Raw genomic sequence first — 22,519 nt, 5'->3', positions numbered from 1 at the left:
TTGGCATCAAAAGAATTGGTGGTGGGGATGATTTCCTAGATGTTCATTATTTATTTATTTGTTTGTTTATTGCTTTTTAATGGCTCTTTGCAGACCCTGTGATGGCCCTCTCTGTTGCACCCTAGGTGACATTTTCTTCTCCCATAAATGATTAGATAGCATTAATTAGATTCTGTCACACAGTCGCTGCACCAACTACTGCCAAGGTGGCTATTTAATCTCTTAGTATTTACAAAGTAGGTCCTATGTGACCATCTGCAAGAAGCTGAATCCCCTATCCTTGTTCCCAATACCTTGTTCCCAATCTGCAAGAAGGACTCCATCATTCTTTGGCAGCCACTCAACCCTTCCCTTCTTTGTATCCCAGAAGAAGCTCACAGTTGCCTAAGTCTTCAGCCATGGTTGGCCATGGGAACAGGCAGCAGCAAAGTTCTTCAAAGTACATAAAGCTGGTGCTTCATATTTTCCCCAACTGTCAACCACTGCTTGATAAGAAAAAGCCTTTCTCCTTCAGGCCTGAAAGTAAGAGAGAGAAAACCTTCAAAATGACTCAGATAAGCTGGTAACAGCTGCTTATGTTCAGTAAGTGTTACCAGGCAACCACAATCCTAATAACCATATATGATTTTTTCAGGCCAGAATCTCTGAATCAAGAGAAGTCAGTCAGTAACTATTCTTAAGGTAGAGTCATTTGCTTTTTTCATATTAAACACACACATATATACCTGTCACGTATACAAATGGAAGTAATTAATTTAATTTACATGACCTTGGTTTCAAGTGGCTATGATTTGTATCTATGGTTTGGGGCAGTAATGGTTCTGAATCCCAGTAGCTGGGAACCACAGGGGAAGAAAGTGCTCTTGTGCTTGACTCCTGCTTGCTGGTTTCCCAACAGCATATCGTTGTCCACTGTGAAAACAGGATGCTGGACTAGATGGGCCACTGGCCTGATCCAGCAGGCTCTTCTTGCATTGCAAACACACATTTGATTAGGCAATTATTAGCCCAAACAGTACTCTCCAAACACATAAGTAGTACTATAAGTGACAGAACAGAAGCAGCTTCTTCTTAAAAGAACTGTGCATTTCATTTTAAAAAGTAAGCTTCTCAACATCTGGAAAGGCCTGAAAATGAAATGGTAGAACATTCCGTTGTAGGCTTCTGCCCTGAAAAGTTTGGGCGTTACACATCCTATTCCTTACACATTCGTTGCAAATTGTTTAATATTTTAAGCAAAGTAGACAGAGACAGACCCTCCAAGTGTCCCTATTTTCCAGGGACAGTCCCGGATTTACAGAAGCCATCTCAGTTTCTGATTTGATCCTGGAATGTCCCACTTTTCCTTAAGAAATCCCTGTTTTCATCGGAGAGATGTTGGAAGGTGTGAAGTTTTACAACTCCCAAGCCAAGGAGATATGTAACTATACAAGCTTTGGAAGACATCTAAAGGCAGCCCCGTAGAGGGAAGGTTTTTTTTTAATGTTTAATGTTTTCTTGTGTGTGTGCTTACCTCTCTGTCTCCAGACCCACATGGGCTTCCCTCTTCAAGTAGACTTTGACCCAGGAACTAGCTATATACACATAGGAGCTGCCAAACTGATTTCTTGTGGTCAGCTGTTCCACTCACCTCCATCATGTGACTCCTTTTTGCCGTGTCCCAGACTCCAGTGGAGCACCAGAGCTACTGTAACTATGAATCAGTGGTTTTTCAGGGGCGACCACATTCTGAATTCCACTGAATGAAGTGGAAACAAGCCACAGTAACAGAATGAGCCCTCGGAATTACTTTTACAGTGCAGTGTCCACAAGGCCTGCTGGGACGAACCCAAGGACTTTGCCACCAATAAATATGCGACAAACCCAGTCCCGGCGTTGTCACTAAACTTTCGGGGATCCGCTGCCACCAATTATGTGACCAAATGTCCTCCCTCTCTATTACTAAAAATGCGACACAGGAATCCAGGGGTGAAACCACCCCACCCCCACTTCTCCTGCCGCCTTAAAATAAACCCCTGTTACTTGGGTTCCTTAGTAAAGAGAGTCTTCCAGCTTACGTGGCCTGGTATCTTGATAAACTCTAGGCTGTTTGACGGACTAACCTCTTGCCTACAGTAAAGGGTCTCACTCAGTTTGATTCCCCACTGCAAAAGTTTGCCCTTTCCACTCTGGCAACTTTGTAGCACCCCAGGTTATCCTCCTAAGCCTCCTCAGTGTAACTCTAAGACACAAACTGTCGCCTCTATTCCCGAGGTAAATTTTGTCCTCTACTGAGCCACCACTTCTGTGAGTTTAGATACCCAGCTGGAATAACTAAGCACATCCACTAACATTTAAGAAAGCTTTATTTAGACTAGATGACTTTTAAATGCGTAATGGTTTCATGTGTACAGGCTATTAGATCATATTCTTAGTTTCAATTAACAATGGCTAGATAATATAATTCAATTAAACTCCTCAGAACACTTTAAGATCTCCTACGCCTACCCACACTCTCCCTCGCTCCCACAACCCTCTCAACCGAATTAACTGCCTCCCATTCCTTTTAAACTCCTGGCAGTCCCGCCCCTCAGGAATGGAATGCGTCATTTATCCAGGAGGTTGGGGTTTAACTCTCTGCACCCTGGAGTTCTTTTGCCCACCAGGCCAATCCGTCACACCTGCCTTCAGGATTGGCAGAGCTGCCAAGCCCAAATGCTAAGCAGAGACGGTTAACTCAATTACTTTTTATGGCTCGTATTTTACCATTTGTGCCTGTGAGAAGGAAAGCAGAGTCAAAAAAATACGTTCCGCTCTGGGTAATGAAACACCAAACTGTCAAGCCAGTCACTCATTTGTGCGCAAAGAACATTGCTGATGCAAAATGAATACGAAAGCATGTGCTTTTTATAAAGCATGCTTGAAAGTGGTTGGGGTGGCTGTTCTTAATAAAATATAAACACCCAAAGCAGGTTTACTCTTGCAAAACCAAGGGAATCCTTAACGTAAACATTGAAGAAACCTCTTGGGTTGAGATGGAAGAAATCAAGCTATTAACATCCTCTCTCCTGGGCCAAGTCAGGCTATAAGGTGGGGTGGGAGAACCATATATGCCATCTTTAGCTCCTAGGAGAAAAGCTAGCATATGTAGACTTAATCTTCATAAACAAGACTCTCTATTTCAACAAGAAGCTTATTTCAGATTTGCAAAAGCAATTTGTAATATGGCAGTGGAGCCCATCGATTCCACTGAGTGCACCAAGCCAGCGGCGATCGGGGACGGGGAGAGCCGGGGCAGGACGCTCCATGGGGGCCTTCAGGGAGTCTGCCTGCCTCCTCCCAGTCAGCCACCCTACAGCTGAGGGGGAGGCAGAGGGCGGACCGTTTGGGGCAGCGTGGAGCCTGCGGGTGCCCAAACCACCGCATCACTCCCAGGAGAGACGCGTGGCTTGGGTGCACTGCAGGCCCCAAGTTGAGTGCTGTCCGGCATTTTGTCGCCCCCCTCAGTAGTGACACCCAGGTTGGACCGCCCCCACCACATTCCCCTTCCTCCCCCCCCCCCCCGCACCAAGCCCATATACATCCATAAGTTAGGCTTCTGGTCAAAGTACAGAACCCAAGCAGATACCTCCTAGGAGAATCCCAATATATTAATCCACCGACCATGGGCCAATAAAATAAACAGCTCAGTTTTATAGAACTTACAGTTACAGAAGTCTCTTAATAGGAGTTTTATGTACTAGCAACCTTAAATTCCTGTGTTCAGCATTGGATCTTAAAGAAATCCGAGAGAAGATTTTAGGATATGCAATGCTGAAAGCATAAAAATGTCAGAGCATTATTTTATTATTGAGAGGGGGGTTGGCATTCTCTTCAGGTATCTCTTCCTGAACATCACTGTTTTTTTCATTTAACAGATATTGAGCTTAAAGGTTAAGCTTTAAAATACTCATGTCTTCAAGGCTGAGGAGTCGGATTCTAAGCACTCAAATGACTTTCTTTTTTTATTTGGGAAAAGTTATTTCTGTAATGGAATGTTCTGTAATGGATGATCCTGTTTGAGATGGTTTATGACGGTTTATGATCAGGAACACTGTGCATGACAATCTTCGGTGAGTATATTTTCTCAATCACCTCAAGCTATTCATAAATTAGAGGCCATTGACACACAAATCTCAAGTCACGCAGTCGTAATATAAGGATTTCTAATATTACCTTGTTCTTGCCTTCCGACTTACTGCTGCAATACATATATATATATATATATATATATATATATATATATATATATATATATGAATGTTGCAAAAAGGCATATATGTAGCATTACTACTCTGTATAATTTTCTTCTCCAAAAGCAAAACTCGAAAATCTATTCTTCTCTCTTCCTTACTACAACACTAAATGGACAGAGGAGTGAGCAGGTTGGTTGTTTAAATCTGTTGAGATTATCTGACTGTCTACAAGTACAGCTGCTGCACACACATATTTATGGAGAGGAGCTTTCTGATTCCTGAGTACATTAATTTAGGTTTCATCCAAATTTCCTTTTGCGCTGCACTTCCCAGGCACAGGGCTGTGCTTTAAAACTCTGCGTCTGAGCAGTTTTGTTTTGCTTTCGCCCCAGTACGTTCCCCAAGAAAACGCGCATTTCTTTGCTGAATCAGAGTGAACAGCAATTGGTAGAAAAAGATTGCCATTTGCTTTGATTCAGTAGTAAAGCACAGGTTTTCCTGGCAAAAGTGCCAGGACCAGAAAACAAAACCCCACTTAGACACAGAGCTTTAAAGCTCAGACCTGTGCCTAGAAACATGGCACAAAAGAAAGTCTGGATGAGACACTAGTTGGCCAAGTACGGTTCAATGAATAAAAACTAAAGTTAAGAAATCTTCACGCAGAAAAGGCACAGGGTCTTAATACAGGAAGAAGTAAGCTACTGGACTTTTTCATTGTAGTAGACTTTTCATCACCTGAGAAAATATCACCTTCCATTATAAAATATACAGCACAGTTTGAAACAGGAATTGTCTGGTTTCTTGGAATTGCTCACATAGCATTTCTGTCCAAGTATCTTTTCTCTCTATGCAGCTATGACATTATATTCACCAGCTCTGGACATGTGATAACAGATCAGTGAACTCTCACCATCTCAGAAAATTGGATCCACATAATTGTTATAGATACTGTGAAAAAATGTCCTACATGTAGAATTAATGAAAGAAGGGGGCACGGCTTACAAGTTCAAATCTACTGATATATAGATGGAACACATTAATATAAAACTCCTTTCTTCATTTAGAATCACCCAAATGTACATATATAATTCTCAGTTTTCTCCATCAACCTTCTTCACGTTTTGAGACCCAGGTGGCGTTGTGGTTAAACCACTGAGCCTAGGGCTTGCTGATCAGAAGGTTGGTGGTTCGAATCCCTGTGACGGGGTGAGCTCCCGTTGCTTGGTCCCAGCTCCTGCCAACCTAGCAGTTCGAAAGCACATCAAAGTGCAAGAAGATAAATAGGTACCACTCCAGCGGGAAGGTAAACGGCGTTTCCATGTGCTGCTCTGGTTTGCCAGAAGCGGCTTTGTCATGCTGGCCACATGACCTGGAAGCTATACGCCGGCTCCCTCAGCCAATAATGCAAGATGAGCGCGCAACCCCAGAGTCGGTCACGACTGGACCTAATGGTCAGGGGTCCCTTTACCTTTATCTTAAAATTAAACAGCATATTATCTGAGATCCTATTACTGTACTAATCAAGCATAAACTAAATGTATTATAAATAGTCTGTTCAACATAAATCTTGTTATCATTAAATGACTTGTAAATTATAACTGTGCCTGTTGCTTCAAAAATCTCATTGGTCTTCAATACATACCTCTACAAGGAAGGTAATTATTATTTCCAGTTTACAGATAAATAACTAAGCCCAAACTTAGTTATTTAGAACTAATGAGAGGTGAGCAAAAGATCCATTTGTCTGTTACATCAATTTTCTCTGGTGCAGATTGTGCATTCCCAGCCTCTGACTATTGTTAAGAAAGAAGTGAGATGTAGCCTCACATGTTCCTTCCCCAGGCCTGGCAGAGAGCCACTTTTTTGTTACCTTAATAGCTCATACTTAGAGGGTCATTACTTCACCAGGAAGCTAGCCTGGCTATTCCAGGAACAGCTCTTATGGCCAGCTCTTATGGCCAGAAAGTTCTTCCTGATGCTTAGTCGGAATCTCCTTTCTTGGTGTTTTTTAATTGAAAGTTTAAAAGTACATAATTATATGTGCACTAAACATGGTGAGACGTAAATAAAAGAGAAAGAAAAAGAGAAATAGCACCCATGTAGAACATAGCTGCCAAGTCCCGGTTAGAAAAATACGGGATCAGCAGCGCCGGCACTGGAAGTCGCTTATATTCATGTCCAGACATGCGTAGAATCAACTTCTGCTGCCGCCTGCCCGCAACCCATCACCTTAACCAATGACAGACATCCCCTCACCTTCCCTAGAGTCTTGTCAGCGTCCCCAGGAGGGTGGCGGCGAGGGCTGGGGAGAGGCGAGAGACGGGAGGGGGAGACAGAGCCAGGGATCGGGGCTGGGTCCCAAGCTGGGGGTGACAGCTGTGGTGATCGCTCATCTATCTTGTCTGCAGCCATGACCACTGCAGCAGCAGTAGCAGCAACAGCAGCGGGGGGGAGAGAGAGAAGAGAGAGTGGGGGCTGGTGAGGGAAGAGCCCTCTCCACACACTCGCACAATGTGCATGTCACAAGGTGGGGGAGGGCAGGGGAGGGGAGAGGCAGAGCGGTGGGGGACACACACACAAGCCCAGCTTCTCGGGGGCAGGAGAAAGGTTAGCCCCGGCTCCTTCTGAGGTTCAACTTAATCGATGAGTCACTTGGAGGAGGAGGGGCTCCGACTCTGGGGTAGGGAGGGGGGAAGAGCGTAAATGGCAGGACGGGCCTCCGAGTCACCACAGCAGCCACCGAGCGCTTCCCTCCGTCACCTCCATAGAGATCAGAACAACTCACTGCCGCTTCTAGCACGTACTGAGACAGCCCCACTAACTTTATTACATAGCGCGCAGCCAAAGCGGCACCGGAAGAAATCGGGGGAAGTACGGGATATTTTGCCATTCAGGATGACAGCGAGAAATGGCTTTAAAAACGGGGGTTTCCCGGGGAAAACGGGAGACTTGGCAGCTGTCAGGAGTATGGGCAAGAGTCAGGCTCTGGGGCCTGTAGTGCTTTGCAGGACTGGGGCCTGCCTCAGCTTGTGCTGGAGCAGCAAGGCGTGGCCACACAGGTGAAGACCTCAGCTTGTGCTGAAGAGGCAAGGAGTAGTCACCCAGGTGGGGCCACTTGATATCTCACTGCACCTGGTGGCAGGAGCTGGGAGGGATAAAAGCCCAGCATTTCCCTTCAGCTCTTTGCCACAGCAACGCTATCCCTGCCTGGTTGCATCTGGCCTCTTGATTCTTGCTCCTTGGACCCATGCCTTGCTGACGCCTTGATTCTTGCTCCGTGGACCCTTGCCTTGCCGACGTCCTGATCCTTGCTCCGTGGACCCTTGCCTTGCTGACGTCTTGATTCTTGCTCCGTAGACCCTTGCCTTGTCGATGTCTTGATCCTTGCTCCGTGGACCCTTGCCTTGCCGACGTCTTGATCCTTGCTCCGTGGACCCTTGCCTTGCCGACGTCTTGATCCTCGACCCTTGTACCTTCGCCGTGCTTTTTGTTCCTTGAACCTTCGCCGTGCTTCTTGTTCCTTGAGCCTTCGCCTTGCTCCTTGCTCCTTGGACCTTCGCCTTGCTGACGCCTTGCTCCTTGACTCCCAGACCTTCGCCTCTGCCTTGCTCCTTGACCCTGCGACTGCCTGCTGCTGGACCCTCAGCCCTGCACCTGTTCCTGCTTCTTCACCACCATCTTGCCTCTGGTCCTGATGCCCACCGACCGGACCGTGACAGCAGCTATGGTATAGAAGGGAAAGCAACCTGAATCCACTGGTTCAGGTCCTATCCTCCAGAGCAGGAGAAAACAAGCTTGCTCCATCTTCCACGTGGTAGCCCTTTGGATATTTGAAGATGGCTCTCACATCTCCTGTTATGCAAGCTAAACAGGCAACTCTCTCAATCATTCCTCAAAAGGCTTGGTTTCTAGACCCAAGTTCATTTACCATCATTTCTAATAACCATGGATTCTGTCAAAGTGACAGGCACACACAAACCTTCATGAAGTCATAAACAAGAAAAGAATGCTGAGCTTAATGAAAATAACAGATCCTCTGCATATTAGTCTTACATATAGTCTTGGGGAAATGGGAGGCGGGGCTAGAATGCTATGAAAAGGCAGCACTAAAATAGCCACATGCTGTTTCTTGCTGCTTATACTGCTTTCTATCTCTTTTTTACTAGCTCTCATGAGGGTTTCTCCCTCCTTCCCTCTCTCATGAATGTGTTGCACCTCCAGATTTTAAAAATTATTATTCCCAGACTTTTTTTATTTACTCCCAAGCAGTACATTGAATTTACATCGCAGCATATTATAGTTTTATTTAATGGGCGAGGTTCCCTCTCTCTGGCTTTGTAGATACACATTTTCAACTTTCTGCCTCAGAAAGAACCCCGCCGTGGAAAATCCAATCAAGTTTCAGTACTAGCTGTTGAGCTTTATTGCTGCTGTGATTTCCCTCGGTTCCCAGGTGAAAAGTCGTTTCGGAAACTTCTAATCCTTTCCCAAATCCTTACATTTCAAAGCAAAACATATATGTTAATCACGAGCTGTTGTAGCATTGTTTACTCTTATTTTATTTTATTTTAATGCTGAAAAGATACCTTTGTCAGGGGTCAAGACCAGGCATGCCCAAACTATGGCCCTCCAGAAGTTTTGGCCTACAACTCCCATGATCCCTAGCTAACAGGACCAGTGGTCGGGGGAGATGGGAATTGTAGTCCAAAACATCTGGAGGGCTGAAGTTTGGGGGTGCCTGGTCTAGACTGTGCCTGCAGCCCAGAAGGTGGTTGAGGCTTCATTCCCCTTTAAATCACTGGGACTTCATCATAATTTCGTATTGAGTTGTGGTCCAGAGATTCTCAATATGGAATGGTTGATTTTGTCAGAAATGTTTGCCTAGATTTCTAAAGCTAGAAATATAATCTTTATATTAGCCAATTTTTTAAATATATTTCCAGTGATTTTTATGCATCTTTTCTCAGCACAATCAGCAAGGCATCATGGGAAATAGAGAAACAGAGATAAGAGCAGGCATCCCCAAACTTCGGCCCTCCAGATGTTTTGGGCTACAATTCCCATCATCCCTGACCACTGGTCCTGTTAGCTAGGGATCATGGGAGTTGTAGGCCAAAACATCTGGAGGGCCGCAGTTTGGGCATGCCTGGATAAGAACTTCATTGCACAGACTTTTGGAGGAGGAACAATTCAACTCTTTCTAGAACCGCAAACTTCAATGCAACTATTCACTCGAAAATTGTTTTCTGCGGAGACTTGAACCAATATGCCTAAGACACTAGCGTCCACTGATTTTTCTAACAACCCTAAACTCCAAGGGCACTTAAGTCACATAACAAATGGAGATTAAGTATCAAAATACATTTGATACTACATCTTGGAGGACAAGATGGCAAACTTCCCATCCAATGTACAGAAGCCAACCAGACTAGCAGTTGGCTGTTACTTGAATACTGGTACAGTCCTCCACTTTGGGCAGTACCAGAGGGGGAACAGGAGAGCGAGTTCCCCCATCAAACAAGGATTTCACCCCACACCTGCCCTCCTGTTGCTGGATTCCTTTCATTAACGTACACAAGTACATTAATATAATATCATCTCTGTAGCTCTTTAGTTCAGCTGCAGCTCTGGAGCCAACAAAGTCTATGCATTTTGCAGCTACCAACATCCTCTTCAAGATGCCAACAGACCATTGGCAATCCACTGTGGGGAAAAGGGAAGCATCTCACATGCAGGAGAAGAGAAGCCAGGTTCCATCCTTGCCCAATCAGAATGAAACAGGAACTTTTTAGCCACTGAGAAGAAGGCTTCTCACATTTTTGTTCTGTAAATAGCCAATCAGAATAAAAGGAGGAGACTCAGCCACCGAGGGTTGTCTCTGTGAAAAAGATGACTTGTTTCAGAGAAAAATAGTGTTTACAGTGGCAGTTTTAGTGGGAAATATAATGTGATTCTTCTTTCAGAGACCTTGATGTGCTGCTCACCCACCAAGAAATATGCTTTGCCCCTTTTGTGCCTGTTTTCTGTTATTCCAAGCTATTATTATCTCCTAATGCTCTACTGAACATTTCACCTTTTTTAAAAAAATGCTCCTTGTGACAATTATTTTAAAATGGATTTTCAGTACTATAAAGCAATGAAAATAGTGTTCAAATTTTCAGAGTGAATGCGTTCGCTTATTTCTTACATAAAAAGGTAGTTTATTGAATAGAATATCTTTCTTTATGCTGGTTGTTGTTGTTCAGTCATGTCTGACTCTTCATGACCCCATGGACCAGAGCACGCCAGGCACTCCTGTCTTCCACTGCCTCCCGCAGTTTGGTCAGACTCATGTTCGTATCTTCGAGAACACTGTCCAACCATCTCGTCCTCCGTCGTCCCCTTCTCCTTGTGCCCTCAATCTTTCCCAACATCAGGGTCTTTTCCAGGGAGTCTTCTCTTCTCATGAGGTGTCCAAAGTATTGGAGCCTCAGCTTCAGGATCTGTCCTTCCAGTGAGCACTCAGGGCTGGTTTCCTTCAGAATGGATAGGTTTGATCCTCTTGCAGTCCACGGGACTCTCAAGAGTCTCCTCCAGCACCATAATTCAAAAGCATCAATTCTTCGCGATCAGCCTTCTTTATGGCCTAGCTCTCACTTCCATACATCACTACTGGGAAAACCATAGCTTTAACTATACGGACCTTTGTTGGCAAGGTGATGTCTCTGCTTTTTAAGATGCTGTCTAGGTTTGTCATTGCTTTTCTCTCAAGAAGCAGGCGTCTTTTAATTTCGTGACTGCTGTTACCATCTGCAGTGATCATGGAACCCAAGAAAGTAAAATCTCTCACTGCCTCCATTTCTTCCCCTTCTATTTGCCAGGAGGTGATGGGACCAGTGGCCATGATCTTAGTTTTTTTTTTATGTTAAGCTTCAGACCATATTTTGCGCTCTCCTCTTTCACCCTCATTAAAAGGTTCTTTAATTCCTCCTCACTTTCTGCCATCAAGGTTGTGTCATCAGCATATCTGAGATTGTTGGTATTTCTTCCACCAATCTTAATTCCGGATTGGGATTAATCCAGTCCAGCCTTTCTCATGATGAATTCTGCATATAAGTTAAACAAGCAGGGGGACAATATACAGCCTTGTTGTACTCCTTTCCCAATTTTGAACCACTTTACACTGGTCTTTGTTTGCAATTCAAAAAAGGAGCTCAATGATTTTGATATTACTTTAAACAACATACCCTAGTCCAGCCATTCAGAAATGGCTGGCAAAAAGGTTGCCCCATTTCATAGAATCATAGAATTGTTGAGTTGGAAGGGGGTCATCCATTCCAACCCCCTGCAATGCAGGAATCTTTTTGCCCAACATAGGACTCAAACCCACAACCCTGAGATTAGGAGTCTCATGCTCTACCAACTGAGTTATCTGTGTTCCTGAGCACTTACGTAAACCACAATTTGGCCTTCACATCTATTTCCCTGTGAGGTATGCAGTGTGGAGAAGGGGAGGGTTGAGCTGCTGTGAGGAGGGATTTGAAGTTAATAGGAAATAGTTTTGCTCTTGGAATCACTGAATTATTTCTAGGTACTTTGTGGCCGCACCGTAATCGAAAACCTTAACTCCTTAGACAGTCCTTTACACTTGAGGTGAACGGTAATTCCTGGAATTTCTAATAAACTAAAAAGCCTGCTATAAAAGAGTGAAGCTTATTTCCCCCCTCTAAACATGCTGATATTTGTAGCTGATGTACCATCCATTTAAAGTCTTATTTTCATAAACCCTCAGAAATAGGCTTTGGGAACACAGTTATTGCTGAATGCAGTATGTGGATCAAACCTAGCAAAGCTCGCTGAAATACATTCACCTCCTTATGCATGCTAGTTTTGCAATTTCAGAGACTCCTGGTCAGGGACAGGAGCTCTCTAATTCCAAATCTTTATATTCTTCTACAGTTGAGTCCCATGTGGAAACTAATTCTTTTTGTTTATTTCAAACAGCATTAAAATTTTATCCAGTGTTCTAAAAGGAACCTCATCCTATGGTTGGATTAACCAGTAGGCTGGGTAAGCTTTAAGCAAAGGTCCCAAGCCATATATGGAGACTTTAGTGTACAATTGTTATCTAAAAGTGCTACCAGGAAGATACTCGGTAGGGCTGTACAGTTCTCAATTTGGTTTTATTCAAAATTGTTTCAGGACTTGCTTCAGCAATGTCCTTGTGACAAGAGGATTCTCCAAGCCTTCGGATGCAGCAAGGATAGAGACAGTGAAGGCACTGTTGTAATGAAAGCTTTCAAACAAAGCTTTCAAAGTTTGTTTCTCAAACTGTTTTTGGACTACAACTCCCATCACCTCTGACCACTGGTCCAGCTAGCTAGGGATGATGGGAGCTGTAGTGTGACAACAGCTGGGGACCCAGGATTGAGAAATACCACTTTAAAAAGTTGCTATAAACACCAACACATTTTTAAAAGGGGGTCATCGCTGAAGAAACATGAAACAGTTTTGGAGGAATGGATTCTCGAGGATAAATGAGAAATGTCTAGTGCATAAATCCCTAGCTTATGGGAGATAAGGAGCCTGTGGCCTTTGAGATTTTGCTGGACTGACCTTTGGCTATGCTGGCTGGGACTGATGGGAGTTAGAGTTCAACAGCATCTGCAAGGCCACAGTTTCCTCATTCCTGGTGTAGATTAGAGCTAAGTGGAACTTAATCCAATATAAGTGTTAAAACATGGATGGGGAACCATGGCTGGCCAGATGCTATTGAACTCCAACTCCCATCAGTCCTTGTTAGCATGACCAATGGTCAAGGATAATGGGAGCTGGATTCCTGCAACGTCTGGTGTGCCACAAATGTTTCATCCCTGACCTAGAGCGTGAGAGTCTAGGGCTGCATGGAAGGTAGCACGTCAAATCAATAACATGCTTAAAGACTCAGTGGAAATAGCCACTTGATATGAATTGCCCTACCATTCACTTAATGCCCTTATATGAACCTTTAGGAACGTAGAAAACTCGCCCATCCAGTTCAGCATTGTCTACACCAGTGGTGGCCAAACTCAGCCCTCCAGCTGTTTTTGGACTACAACTCCCATCATCCCTAGCTAACCGGACCAGTGGTCAGGGATGATGGGAACTGTAGTCCCAAAACATCTGGAGGGCTGGGTTTGGCCACCACTGGTCTACACTGACTGAAAGTGGCTCTCCAAGGTTTCAGGGTATCTGGTGATGCCAGGGATTGAATCCAGGACTTTCTGCATGCAAAGCAGATGCTCTACCAATGAGCTTTGCCCCTTCCCCTTAAAACTTTAAAACCTGCTTTGGAAATGTTTTAAGACAAACGTGACTTGGTTTCCAGTTCCCTCTGAGGTAATTTCCAAAGTACAATTCTGCTTTGCACTGATGATTCCCACCCCCTTCTAATGTTGGCAAGTTACTTCTAGCACAAGTGCTGTGAAACATGACGCTAAGGAGTAAGTGGGTACAAGTTCAGAAGATCACATTTTGCAAGCTGAAGCAACTTCTTTTTTCCATTACATTACAGTCATTCTGAATCACTGTCCCCTTAAAGCATTCCAAGAGGAAAGGAGAAGGTAAGGAAATGGTTTAAAAACAACAATGCCATGCACATATGGAGGAAGGCTAGATTTTAAACAATGGCAGTCTAGCAAGGAGACAGAATATCACAGCAATGTCAAATAAGATGTTTGCTTCCTAAAGTTTCCTCTATAGATTATAGCTCTGTCTCTCCAGTGACCACTTCCAATTCTTGAGGGCTCTAAAATGCATGCAGAGCTTTGATGGATATATTGGCAAGAGAGACACTGTTGACCTATGAAAACCTTCTTGGTCATGGTTCCCTTTTGTGGAATGCCCTCCCTAGTGAGGTGCATCTGTCTGCCTCATATTTTTTTTATAACTTTATAAACAGTTGATAACTTTATAATTTTATTTTTGCATTCTGTTAAGTACATCAAACAAATAAACCCCCTTCCCCCATCACAATCCCAAACATCCCATGCATATTATTATTATAATTATTGTTGTTGTTGTTGTTATTAATCAGAGTGTTCTAGTCAGGGAAGTAATGGTTAAGTTAATATAATACTTTTTCTGGGTGCTCCATTAGGCCCGCCCACAGGGAGGTATCTGCCTGCCAGACCTGCCCTCATTGGGCAATTTGAGGGCAGGCCTGAATTTAGGGTCCAATCGGTGAGGTGAGCATTTTGGCTATCCTGCTAGCCGGAGAGCCCCAGTGAACAGGAACCTGATGGATTGCAGGGCGAGGTGTCATTGTGCCAGACCATGCACCAAGAGCGGACTTCTCAACAGGTTGTCCCAGAGTGAGTCGTGGGTTGCTGGAGATGCAGCAGTGTTTCTTCCAACACACTGAATGAACATGCACCAAACAGTTTTATAACCGTCTTCACGTTTTGCATTCTGCAATGAACTAAGATATTTTGTCAGTTTCTCAAGGGTGGTGTCGGTAAATCTCTAGAGATCAACAACTAAAAAAAAAATTCACACACACACCCCACATACACTTCTGGGGGGGGGGGGACCCCACATGTAAGTATATAAAGGGAAATAACTTAAAGACAAGGTACAGGTGTGAGATATTCCAATACTGAAAAAAACCTTTTGAGAAGTAAGTTGCTTGACAAACCACTACAGGTGACATATTTGGTATCCTAAATTGCGAAAAGAGATCTGAATTATTATTTTAATCCCTGATGTAAAAATGACAATACAGTAGTACCTCGGGTTACGAACACGATCCGTTCCGGATCGCGGTTCGTAACCCGAAAAGGTCGCAAACCGAGCACGCGCTTCTGTGCATGCGCAAAGCGTACACACGCGCGCCGAAAACACTTCCGGATTTGCGGAGTTCGTAACCCGAAGTGTTCGCAACCCGAGCGGGTCGTAAACCGAGGTACGACTGTATAACCAAATAAGTGTGTAATTCTAACTGCAAACATCCCTCACTTTCCAGTTTCCCAATGATCCCAATTGCCTCTTTTGGCTCATTATAGACCCCAGGGCTACACATTTCCTCATCTAAATGCTTGTTCCCTTTGACTTCCAAAACGTTCACAAACCAAGGCAAGGCTTCCGATTGGCTGATTGGTCCCAGAAACAATGCTGACATCCAAAATAGGTTCCAAAGAAAGTTTGCAAAAGTCACTTCCGGATTTGCAGCATTCGGGAGCCAAAACGTTCGAGTCACAAGGTGTTCGTCAACCAAGGTACGGCTGTACTTAAAAAAATATTATAGTGTTTTAACCTATTCAATAATAATAGGAGTACAGTAGTAACAATTATTTTGTTTTTTTTGTGTGCAGGATTTTCAAACCTCGAACAAATGCAAAACTCCTACAGCTGTGCAGAGATATGAAAGTTGCAGAGGTGATATTTTGTACTGCCAGGAAGTTTGCATATGAGGAATAGCCATAGCTTGGTGGCAGTACACCTGCTCTGCATGCAGAAGGCCCCAGGTTCAATGCCCAGCAGCTCCAAGTAGGTTTGGGAATGAAACCTTGGAGAGCTGCTGCCAGTCAGTGTCAACAATACTGAGTTAGATAGACCATTGTTTGACTCTAAAGCAGCTTCCTATGCATTCATAAATTGGCGGAGAAAGAGCAGCAGTTTCTCTTGAAATAAAAAAATGAAGTGAATTCAATTATTTATCCACACGAATTTGCTTTGCCGCTGTATTTTTTTCACCCTCCTACTTCAGGAGTTTCAGTAGCTTAACTTACGGTACCTTAAAGAAATCAATCTATCTGTGTGCACCGCCAATATAGTCAACAATGGATGCTGGTGCTTGAAGAATATAGTCATCTCTGTAGAAATTTATGTACGCTATATCTGTATGTTCATGCCGTTTGCATTCATTTTGTACTCTGGGATAATAAAAACAAATAGAAAACAAACAAAAACATTGTGAATGGAGTCTGCTGCCATAGTTGGAATTTGTGAAGCTTTTGAACCACAGGGCGATTAAACCTGTTTATGGGCACATAAATAAATATGTAACCACATAAAATGAGGTCTCAACATGAAGGCAATAGGGAACACATTAAGAGTCCAAGACCTGAAATGATTGGTTTATGTAGGAAGATATCTGTTCTTTGTGAGAGGGGCTGTGCTTCTAAGCACACAAGAAGACTCCTGATGGACGAGACCAAAGGTTTATCTAGTCCACAGTGTCCCCATTTTCCAGGGGTCGTCTTGTATTTACAGAATCCTTCCCACTTTCTCATTTGATCCCAGAATGTTCCGGTTTTTCTTATTTTCCCTATTTTCATCAGAGAAATGTTGGAAGGTATGGTAGGACGTCCCTATTTTCATCAGAGGGTATGAAGTTATGTGATCCCCGAGCCAATGAGATAAGTAACTATACAGCCTTTAGAAGACATCTGAAGATAGCACTGTTTAGGGAAGCCTTTTAATGTTTTGTTACGTTTTCATATATGTTGGAAGATGCCCAGAGTGCGGCTTGGGCAACCCAGTCAAATAGGTGGGGTAATAATAATAATAATAATAATAATAATAATAATAATAATAATAATATTTTTATGTTTAGGGATGCTTTTAATGTTTAATCAATTGTTTTGTTTTGTTTTTCTGTTGGAAGCTGCCCAGAGTGACTGATTATTATTATTATTATTATTATTATTATAGAATAGGACATTCCTATTTTTATCAGATAAATGTTGGAGGGTTTGTCCTGCTTTCCACAGTGTGAAACCAAATGCCAATGTGAAGCTCTCCCACACTTCTGCTTTTCCCATGCCCAGGAAGCCTGGTTCCTGGTGGTTTTCTGCTTGTCCTATACTTTCCAGGCATGGGTTCATGGGCGTACCCAGCGTGGGTCAGGGGGGCAGCTCCCCCCCCCAGAAGCAGGGCTGGCCTAGCTGTGGACAAGAGCGGCGCTGCCGGCGGGGCTGGTGGGCAGAGGTGGAGCACAGCCCGGCAGAGCGTGAGTTCGGCATTCCCACCCACCGCACCGCGCCCTCCCTCCAGCTCCCCATCGTGCCCTCCGGCAAGGCCAAGCGCGGCGGGGAACCAGAGAGCGCAACGGGAAGCTGGAGGGCGCGGCGCGGTGGGTGGGAACGCCGAACTCGCGCTCCACTGGGCTGTGCTCCGCCTCCGCCTCTGCCCACCAGCCCCGCCAGCAGCACCGCTCTTGCCCATGGCTGCACGCTCCGCCGGGGTGCTCCATAGCCCCACCCATGTTCCCACTTTGTGGCCCCTCCTCTCCTGTGCCTTGGCCCCACCCCTTGCCCCCCCCTAGTTTTGATCCTGGGTACGCCCCTGCATGGGTTCAAGCAGTTTTGCCTTTGGCCCTCAGCTTTCCCCCAGGAAACCTGCTCTTAAGCACTAAATTGGCGATCTGCAGAACGCTTGATTGCTGTTTGTTCTGATTCAGCACTAAACTGCACAAGTTTCCCCCAGGGAAAGCAGAGGGAGAAACTGAGGTGCAAATAAGCCCTAATTGTACAGGCCTGGCCTAATATATTTAGAAAAGAGGCTCCTTGTTTTTATCTCTTATCGGGGCAGTGGCATTATGATGGTAAGCTTAGTGCTGTTATCCTAAAATGCTAGCAGAAAGGAGTCACATCCTTTGAGAGGGTTTGGCCATCTAACTCTGCTCTGGAAGCAGGGCAGGGTGTGGCATCATATGACACCAAACAGAAAAGGACGTGAAGCCTTCCAAAGCTATGCAAGCTCTTAAGCTCATCCCCGAAATAAGTTCAGTCTGGAAACTTTAGGCTAGCATATGTGTTATGATCAAACGTCACATTAAACATTTGGCACTTTTTCAGCTTTCCCATTATGCGTCTTCTGTTACTCGCTGGAAGCCTGGAGGTCACTAAATGAAAGAGACTGGCTGGCAGGAAAAAGTACTTCCTTCCTGTCTCATTTTCGGCTTGTTTACTTAGCACATTTGACGGAACCTTTGTGTGGAATCAATTAAGGGTGTTCACTTTTTAAGTGTCTGTCTGCATGGAGAGCTTTCTGTGCTCTTAGTCTTAAGTTTTTAAACATCACTATAAATGCAGAGAGCAGGATATCTCCGCTGTCTGAGCCACGAGGAACAGTCTCCATCCTGCCAAGGTTGCAGCCCAGCCATCCACTCCCCTATTTACATACCCATGCCTTGTGCTGTATGCAGGGCCGGATTTGGATGAAGAGAGGCCCTAGGCTACTCCACTTGTGAGGCAGCTCCCCATCCCCCACCCTCACAACTGGAAGAAAATGGAAGAGTGTTATAAACAAAATTGAGTGAAGCCAAGGATGATGACGGGTATTTAAAATTCTGCAATTCACAATTTCTCCTCTAAAGGACATAAGATTGTTAAATACCATGGTGATGTTAAAAAATTCTGCAATTCACAATTTCTCCTCCAAAGGACATAAGATCTTATTGTTAAATACCATGGTGAATTTAAAAAAATGCATAAAATTAACACTGAAAAACTTTTGCAATAACTGAACTTTGTAAACCTTTTGTGTAATAAGCATTATTTTTTAGGGAAATGAAGTTGTAATGTTATTCATTAAAAGAAACCCGAAGGAGTGTGTCAGCTCAGCCCTGTAGAGCAGTGGCATTGCTCAGGTTCCTGTTGACACAGGCAGTCCTGCTTATGTGTGCACCAAAAATGGAGCCAAAAAGGGGTGGGGCGGAATGGGGGGGCGGAATGGGCAAATCCTCACTTCCTTGTGTCCTGTAATGAGCCCGCAGTATAATTGGCTTCTACTGGGGAGCCACAGAAAGAATGTGGTTGGTCAAGGGAGCCATGGACTCAAAAAGGTTGAAAACCACTGTTTTAAGCAAGGGGTGTGTCATCCCTTATTCCTAAAACATTGTTTCTCATTTTGAGACTTTTCCCAGTATCTCTGTTTCATGTTCTAATCCATGATTAGAAAATATTTTAGAGTTTCTCTATCCCACCGAATTAGCCCAGTGACTTAAGTAGTGAGCCATACTAATACAATCTCTGGAGCGGAAGAGGCATTTCACGGTTTCACGATAATTGTTTTTATACATGTGCCTTTGAATACCGTTAGCTTGCTTTGAAACTAGGATATGCAAAGGCACGAGAAATAAACAGAGAAAATTAGTAGTCTGTTATTTTTTACTACATCGGGTTCACTTTGGGTTAGGTACCCAACTTAAAACACTTAACAACTGCAGAAACAAGGGTCTGTCGAGAAAAGTTGAAGGCTGCAGCTGCTTAAGATGCAATAGCATCTTAATATTGCATAATACTTGGAGCAGCGGGCTTGGTCAACTTCCAAGATTCGGCTGGAACATATGCCAAATCTCAAAAGACCCCACTAATTACTGAAAGAGAGTGACAGAAATTGGGATAGCTTATCTTGCTCCCCACTTCTAGATTGGTAACAAATGGAAGCAAAGGAGCGGAAACATTGGTTTAAATCCAAACTGCTATTTTCCACTGGTTTCCCTCCCATTCTCCTAGCAGTTCATAGCCTTTCTCTTTTTTTGGCCATGTGAATGTAGATAATGTATACTAGGGGTGGCTAACTTGTGACCCTCCAGATTTTGCTGGACTACAATTCTCATCATCCCTAACCATTGGCCATATTAGCTATGGATGTTGGGAACTGGAGTCTCACAACAGCTTGTGGGTCACAGGTTTCCCTGTCCTGTTTCCAACAAACTACTTATATATTATTTTTAAGGTCTACATTGATCTCAGAGCTCCCTTTGTTGTTGTTCAGTCATTTAGTCGTGTCCGACTCTCCGTGACCCCATGGGACCAGAGCACGCCAGACACTCCTGTCTTCCACAGGAGCTCCCTTAATGTCCATAAATATGAGTACAGTGGTACCTCGGTTTACAACCACAATTGGTTCCGGAAGTCTGTATTTAAACTGAAGCATACTTAACCTGAAGCGAACTTTCCCATTGAAAGTAATGGAAAGTGGATTAATCCATTCCAGACAGGTCCGTGGAATACTCAACCTGAAGTTGAACTTATCACCAAGCTTAAAATCATGGAAATACCTGGTTTGAACAGAGACGTTGGATTCTTATCTCATTATACATGATAAAGCGATCTTCAGCCATCTCACCCCTTGCTTTTTCATGCAAGACCATTTGCAGTCGTTTACAGTCGTCAACAGCTATCAGTCAGTCAATCACCCATTTCCACCACCCATCCCCACCCTTTCTCTACATATAAGCGTTTGGGGACTTCCATTTCAGTGTATCTGAAGAAGTGTGCATGCACACGAAAGCTCATACCAAAATAAAAAACTTAGTTGGTCTTTAAGGTGCTGCTGGAAGGATTTTTTGTTGTTGTTTCAACCTGAAGTGTAGTTAACCTGAAGTATGAGTGTAATTGGTTCTGGAAGTCTGTACTTAAACTGAAGCGTACTTAACCTGAAGCGAACTTTCCCATTGAAAGTAATGGAAAGTGAATTAATCCATTCCAGATGGGTTCACGGTGTTTGTAAACCGAGGCGGTTGTAAACCGAGGTGGTTGTAAACCGAGGTATGACTGTAGTGGAATCTTATACATATCTACTTGGAAATCAGCTCAATTAATTCCAAGCAGACTTACTCCCAGATAAGTATGTGTTACACAGCAGCTTTATTTCATCAACATATTTTGCAAGCAAACTACAAGGTTTTCTTGTGTCTGAAATGAAACAGTGAAAGTGGTTTTTTTATTTAAAAACAATAGCAAAATAATTAGAACAGACTAGACAGAATTTATGATTACCCTTTTAGCCCTGGCATTTTCTAGCAATTAAAACTGGCACCAGAGTGAACCCGGTACAGTTCATTCATTGACACATGAATGCAATGTTCTTTGAAAACGACTCATAAACCCACATGCAGTCTGTGCCTCCTGAGGTTTGTATTTGCATTTCTGTAATACCCAAAGAAGTATAACACTATCTGTAGCCAGATAACTGCACAGTCTCATCTGCATGGTTTATTCCAGCAAGCACATGGAATATCATGAGCTCAAAAATGTGACTCTAAAATTGAAGTTTGCAAACTCTAAAATTGAAGTTTACAAACTTTGGCAGGGCACATCTTCTCTTGAGACTTGTGTGCATTTTTCTTAGTGCTTGTGCACTATATGCCTAGTTAGGTGAATCTCACCCAATGATTGTAGTCATTTGTTATCCTTGATACAAAATTCAGTATATAAATCCTATGAACTACAGGCAGAGATACTGTATACAGCACAGACTACCACCAAGAGGCATCACAACTGAATAGCTGCGGAAATGATATAGCCAAGATTCCATTAGGCGTCTCCATTCACCCTCAAAATCGGGGTGATTTTCTTTACACAGTAAGTAAGACCTAAAGAAGTAAAAGAAAGAAACTGGGTACATTCTGTTCTGTTCTGATGCAATCACTATATTTTAGAGGTGTGGAGACCAAAAGCTGTCAGAAGTATTATCTCTGCTTAGCGAAGAAATTGCAAGCTGCCATTCTGATCTCATAAGCATCACTGAACTCTTCAATAACTCAATACAATTTACAGAAAACAATCCTCAAATCCTCTCTTTTACAAGAAGAGAGTTGAAATTCATTTTGCAGAAAATAACAGAAAAGTAAAGCATGGCATTGCCAACTGCCCAGTAGTAGAGTCAGGGAAATTAGTTTTCCCCTGTCCAAAAGACCCTCTGGTATCTAACTTGGTTCCTATCTGAAGAAGTGTGCATGCACACGAAAGCTCATACCAGTGACAAACTTAGTGTTGTTCGTAGTTTATTTGTTTACATTTCACATACTAATGGTATTATTACAATGTGTGTTTTGGCATATAAATTCTTGGACATTTTGTACACTGTGGGTGCCCTAATCAATTGATCTATCCCTACAATTCCCATGGTAAGGGATGGACAACTTTGTCAGTTTCAGTTTATCACATTTCTCCTATCTTCAGTTCATCAGATTTCCACATGGGATTGCAAAACAAACAAACAAATCATGAAAGTTCATCAGCATTTTCATTTATCCTAAGGCACCCATTTTTTTGTATACCATTTCCCCCAATGTACAACATTTTTGCAAGTGATTTTCTCTAATACAATGCATTCTTGTACATCACTGTCTCTAATATATACCCTTGTGTGCACACTTCCCCATAATATATGCATTTTTGTAAGGTTTGGGGTTGGAGAATTTTGTATCACGGAAATCAAAGAAGTGCAAATTTCAAAAAATGGCTGCACTTCTGTTCATGTGTTGTTCTGGGAAGTGGAAATCTGATACATTTGAAATGTGAACTGAATCCCTCCCATCCCTACCCATATAA

The sequence above is a fragment of the Zootoca vivipara genome, chromosome 5 (assembly GCF_965207765.1).
Source record: "Zootoca vivipara chromosome 5, rZooViv2.hap1.1, whole genome shotgun sequence".
NCBI lineage: Eukaryota > Metazoa > Chordata > Lepidosauria > Squamata > Lacertidae > Zootoca > Zootoca vivipara.
This window is presented reverse-complemented; position numbering follows the sequence as displayed.